This window comes from Alexandromys fortis, unplaced genomic scaffold (assembly GCF_014885135.2).
Source record: "Alexandromys fortis isolate MF-2015 unplaced genomic scaffold, M_Fortis_MF-2015_v1.1 scaffold_65, whole genome shotgun sequence".
NCBI lineage: Eukaryota > Metazoa > Chordata > Mammalia > Rodentia > Cricetidae > Alexandromys > Alexandromys fortis.
The window spans coordinates 3,863,786-3,869,785 of NW_026067986.1; the positions used below are offsets into that span (position 1 = coordinate 3,863,786).

Genomic DNA, 6,000 nt, shown 5'->3' on the forward strand with positions numbered 1-6,000 from the left:
GGCACACGGGCTGTGAAGTAAATGCAGCCCATGCATTTCCAATCTCCCAGGGAGTAGTTGGGAGTGCGTGGCCATTTGTGGTTGGCCCAGTGTCTGGAGACTGAGGAGCATCTATTATCGGGAGACTCAGGGACGCCCGATGTGCCACCTGGGTCAGTGACCAGCTGTTCCACAACCCACTCCCAATGCCAACGGTCCCTTCCTCCATGGCTCATTTAATGACTCTGCGCTTGTTTCGCAATCAACTTATTGCCTGTGCAACCAGAATCCTATAAACAGTTCCCGCCATGTGTCCCCACTTAAGAAGAGTTTACATTGGAAGGTCAGCTAAGCCCGCGTACCCTCTTTCTCCCCAGGAGGGACCACATACAGGTGAGTAAGCAAGAGAATAGCACCACGAGTTCAAGGTGAGTTTTTAATTCCTGTGTTCATGAGCACACTCACCTGGGCACATGGACATATTCCTGGAGGGCAGTGATATCTAATTTTCAGGTTAGGGTATCGGAGGCCGTTGAGTACCAGCCTCGGTGGGAGCGCTGTGGCTTCACAAGGGTTTTACAGAAATGGCGGTGACAATTCAAAAGGCAAATATCCCCAATGCCCTGCCATCTGGATGTCCTCCGCTGGACGGTGTGGTCCCTGAGGGGTAACCCAGTGATTTCTGTCAACTGTCTTCTCACTGAGGAATTCTGGGGACCACAGCAGTCGGGAAACTTCTGCTTACAAAGATGGGAGATGTGGCCCAGTGTCACATGGTGAGATCCGGAAAGACATCGCCGTAGCCTCTAGACCCTGGAGGACACGGTCTATATCTTTAATGGACAGTTGGAGTATACTTCAGGAAGGAGTTTATACTTTTCAAAAGTCAGAACATGTGAGCGTTTCAAGGACAGAAAGTGGACCTGTGTTTTCATCCACGTGATATTGTGTGACCAGTGGCCTTTGTCTAGAGGGTATTTCCAGATCTTGGTATCGTGTTCAGAGAATGGAAGAAGTACTCACAAATTTCAAAATATCAGGGGATTTTACTCAAAGATTGCAAGTACAGAATAGATGCATTTCAAGCAATCCAAGAGGCCGCGAGTGAGTTTTCCTCAAGAGCATTGGGTTAGGCTGTCTTGTCGGGGCCCAGCAGGGAGAGGAGCTGGCTACTGAGGTGTGAGCCATGGCTGATTTCATTAATGGGCTTCCACAGTCTTTGATCACGGTACATTTTTCCCATGATGCATCAGATTTTAATTTTTCATACACTCGTAGGCATAATATTGGAAATAAGAAAAGTTCCCCTAAAAGTTCACTCACACAAAGAAACCAAGTTCCCTTTCTATGAATGCATCCAAAACCAGTTCAGGCAGGTTTGGCCTCTTCTCCTTAGTTACAGGATATGTTTAAGATGGGTTTGCAGGAAAACTGAATTGTTTGGAGCATGGTCTATGTGCAATGTGACGCATGTTGGGGATCCCAGGCTGCTGAATGCATTACTGGGAAAGGGGTATCTGTATTTCTCAGGACATGTGGGCTTCTGTAGTATTGAGGTATCTCTGGACTGACCTGCCTCTCAAGACCAGCAAGTTTGAGAAGCCTCCATTACTCCTAGTTCTTATTTTTCTTCTCATTTTCTTTCCTTCTTTTTTTTAAAGGCAGATTTTCACGAGGTAGCCTAGTCCGCTTGGCCTTGCCCTCTCCGTCCTTCTGCCTCAGCCTCCCGAGTGCTGGGTTTACAGGCTGCACCACCATGTCTGGCGTAATTGCTAATCTTTCTTATTTGATTCCCTAAGAGAGATAAGTACGGAAGTTCAGTTCTTCTTTTTTTTTCTTTTTTTTTTTTAAGATTGCAAGGTTATATTTTAATCTGAACATATTTTTTATTTATTTATTAAAGATTTCTGTCTCTTCTCCACCGCTGCCTCCCCTTTCCCTCCCCCTCCCCCAGTCAAGTCCCCCTCCCTCGTCAGCCCAAAGAGCAATCAGGGTTCCCTGCCCTGTGGGAAGTCCAAGGACCACCCACCTCCATCCAGGTCTAGTAAGGTGAGCATCCACGAAACTGCCTAGGCTCCCACGAAACCAATTGGTGAGCTCTGGTCCCTGAGCTCAAAAAATAACATAGAGACCTGTAAAAGAAGACCCGAGATGTTGACCTGTAAAAGAAGACCCGTGACGTTGACCTGGGCCTCGACCTGCACACAAACACATGTGCACCTGTACATACGTGTCACCCACAAACATATATGCGCTGTACACATGTAGGTGCAAAAAATTTAAATATTAAAAATAATTTTTTAAAATCCAGAGCGTGGCGATATGACAAATGGCCCAAGAGCCGTTTACGTCACAATCTGAGCAAAATGGATGGGAAAATCGGGCTACACTACAACTCAGTACCATTCAGGTATTTCAGTATCGGTAGACACATACTCAAACCTGATTTATTACCGGACTGAAGACCAGTTTTAGGATTAAGCTGAAGCTTTTAAAGGAAAAAGGGGTCATATTTCTGTTTAAAAAGAAAAAAAGAAGACTAGCCCTTGACTATGGCATGATGACAGATGTTAAGAGCGTACGATTTAACCTCAATGTGTTTCTCAGGCTCCTCAGAAACCATGACAGATGGCTCAGAGTTGTTCCGTGAACAAAGGAATGTGTGGATCCGACACACATCTCAGAGATAATTGTGAGATATTGAGCCCTTCGTCCCCAGAGAACAAGGACTAAAATTGCTGGAACTCAGTGTTCCTCTTAGTGACAACTAAGCATACTTTATAATATTGCATTTTCCTTGAAAAAAATTAACCTCTCACTGAAAAAAAATAGTTAATGTGGGTTTTGATTCCTTTGGAATTTATTTATTTATTCATTTATTTTTAGAAATTGTTTGACTTCTGAAATACCGTGTTTTTATTCTCATCCATTTTGGGTCTGCAGTTTCTTCCTGACTCTGGCGTTATGATTCAAATCTGTAAAGATTCTGTTCCAGGACCATTCCCTGTAAACTCACTGCTCTTCTGCTGAACCTCCTTCACAAGAGGCGACCCCTTACCACTTCTCCTTCACCAGGCTGCTGGGCGCGTTTTGTTTTGGCATCAGTGTTGAAACCTCTGATAAAGAGTCCAGTTGGTGCCATCTGGAGCTTGCTTTGTGAGGTCACCGCCGACACTAGAAATGAGATGGAGAAGCCCAACTAATTTTCTCATACTGTATTTCAGATGTTGCAAGAGAGAAGCCTTGGAAGGGTGCTAACAATCGCTCCTAGAGCTAAGAGCATCTGTCCTTGTATTTATTAACGATGTACACTCATCATCCACGCCACCAGCCTCACGGTGGATGTGCAGAGCAGGGGACACACTTGCTAAGATGTCCCTAGTGATTAGAACTGTCAGGACTTAAATGAAGAACCACCTTATTAAACGGCTCAAGCTGCTTTCCAGTTGGCGTGACTAATGACCAGTCAGCGCGCCCTGGGTTCCTACAACAACGTGACATGCACCCTGCCGAGCTCTTTAGAAACAAGAGCTGTAGGAAAGAGAGACACCATTATGGTCCCAGGAAGACATCGCTAACTGGTGATAGATTTGGCTTCAAGCATAGTCAAGTGGATGCCAAAAATCTGTGATATTGGCTCTGTTATATGTAGAAGAAAATGAATTGTTTGGTCCCCTCCCAATATGCAGAAAGAGTTGTTTTGCATACTGAAACCACTGGATTTATGCCAGATGATACATAATTGACTTTGTTATTTATTAAGTTACCAGATATAATCAGGAATAGGAATCATCCCATACACACAGCACACATCCAATCCCGTATGGGTCTGCTCGGTATCTAGCCAAAGGTAATGCATAAATCAATCAATTATTGATTGGAAATGTGCTAAAGGCCTCAAAAGTTCATAAAAAAAATCAAGTCAATAGCAAAGGTTAAAAAAAAAGACTTTCCCATAACGTAGCAACAAGCCCGTGGAAATTATAAGTAAATGTTCTACTTGTTCTTCATATAATCAAACACCACTACCTTCAGGATAACCCAAAGGGTACACAAAGAAAAAAAACCTGGCAGATGGATGTGTTCCATTTTGTAGAATTTGGAAAACTAAAATATGTATACCACACCATTGATACTTATCCAGGTTTTTAATGGGAAACTGCTTTGAGTTCAGAAAAAGCTGATTCGGTAATTACACATGTGCTAGAAGTTATAGCCATCATGAGTATACCTGTACAAATAATGACAGGCAATTCCCCAGCATATGTCTCTAAGAAAATGAAACAGACTTTACTTATTATAATATAAAGTATATTACAGTTATACCACACAATCTTACAGGGCAGTCAGTTATAGAAAGATCAAATCGAACTCTAAAAGATGGTAAATAAACAGAAAGGGATGATAAATATCCCCAGAAATAGTTTGCATAATGCTTTATTAACTTTGACTTTTCTAAATGCTAATGAGAAAGGAACAACAGCTGTGGAGAGACATTGGCTAGTAAAAATAAAAACTACAAAATTAAATCAGCTGATATACTCTAAAGATGTACTGACCTCAGAACAGAAACCAGGACATGTGTTACACTGGGGAGGGGGTTTTGCTTTTGTTTCCACGGGAGATGAAAAGCTATGGATACCATCAAAATTGATAAAGATTCTATTCGAACAAGAGACACCTCTTAATTAGAAGAGATGATAGTTTTATCAAACAACATGGCCATTTAATCTAAACTAGCCTATAAAACTAACAAATGCTTTCCATTGAATCAGATACAGCTTGCCAAATGTGAATCTCCACAGAATTAGTGTTGGGAAGGGGTTTTGTTTCTGTCTTTTCAGGAGAATAAAGGCTTCCAGCTTAGGAATCTGAAGACCACTGGACAAAGGAGACATCTGAAGAAAAAGGACAAACTGTACAGCAAATATTTCAGGAGCATCTTACTGCCACTAATCCCCAACGGAAGGTGAAGCTTTAGACCTTCATCATCATCACCACTACTACAAGTCTTTGGATGTTGTAAGCCATGAAGTCACTAGAAAATTTTGTCATCGGATGACAGAGGAACCAAAAGTGAAAGAGAGGAAGGTGGATGGGAGGCAGGAAAAGCTAAATTGAAGCCCCAGAGTGGAGAGAAGCGACCAGATGTGGTGTGGAAAGCAAGACTTGGGCCTAATAAAATGATGTTCATTTACTTGGGAAGGAAAAGTAAAGCCTGCCCTGGCTTAGAACCTGAGGGGAGGTCGGGGCACCACAAGAAGGAAAGTAAAGAGGAACTTGATGGTATTTTGAAACTGGCTCTGAGCTCTACAAGATTAAAGTACCACACTTTTCAAGGGAATCCTACGAAAGGTAGCATCCTTTTTGCTTTTATTCAGAGACAGAGTTTCACTATGCACCCCAAGCTGACCTAGAACTCACTGCGCAATCCATGTTGGTTTCGAACTTACCATGCTTCTGACTCAGCTTCCTGAGTGCTGGGATTACTGCAGTGTGTCACTATATCTGGCTCTAATCTTTCTTCATATTTCACTTTATTTTATGGATGATAGCAGTCAAGGAACAGGAGAGACAGCTCAGTGATTAGGAGCACGTGTTGGTGTTACAGAGGACCTAGGTTCATTTCCCAACAACCACATGGCAGCTCACAACTGCCTGTGACTCCAGTCCAGGGAATCCAGTTGCCTATTTCACTTTCCTTTGTCCCTAGGCACAGGCATGGTGCACAGTCATACTGTAGCCACTCATAAAGACACATAGAAACAAAGATACATCTTTAAGATGAAATAGATTTCAGAATGTCATATCAGATCACTTATACCATTAATTTGCTCTTAGGTGAATAATAACAGCCACATTTCAAGGGCCGGATATTATTTAGAGCTCCATTGTAGTTGCTACAATAACATAGACTTCATTGTTGAAATAGGAGCGGCGGGCCGCTTCCCGCCACCCGGCTCCCGCACGGCTAGCTTTATACCCGAAATAGCAACACACAAATGTATTCTTTTTTTTTTT

General features: G+C 42.7%; 1 long non-coding RNA gene across 1 annotated transcript in view; it reads right to left on the reverse strand.

Moving 5' to 3' along the window:
• Positions 1-541: 541 nt before the first annotated feature.
• Positions 542-6,000, reverse strand: part of LOC126511883 (uncharacterized) — a 10,028-nt gene continuing 4,569 nt past the window's right edge. The window contains exons 3-5 of the long non-coding RNA XR_007594805.1: positions 3,038-3,153; positions 2,009-2,111; positions 542-1,773 (exon numbers count right to left, since the gene is read on the reverse strand). This is a non-coding gene — a long non-coding RNA (uncharacterized lncRNA). The remainder of the gene's footprint in view (positions 1,774-2,008; positions 2,112-3,037; positions 3,154-6,000) is intronic.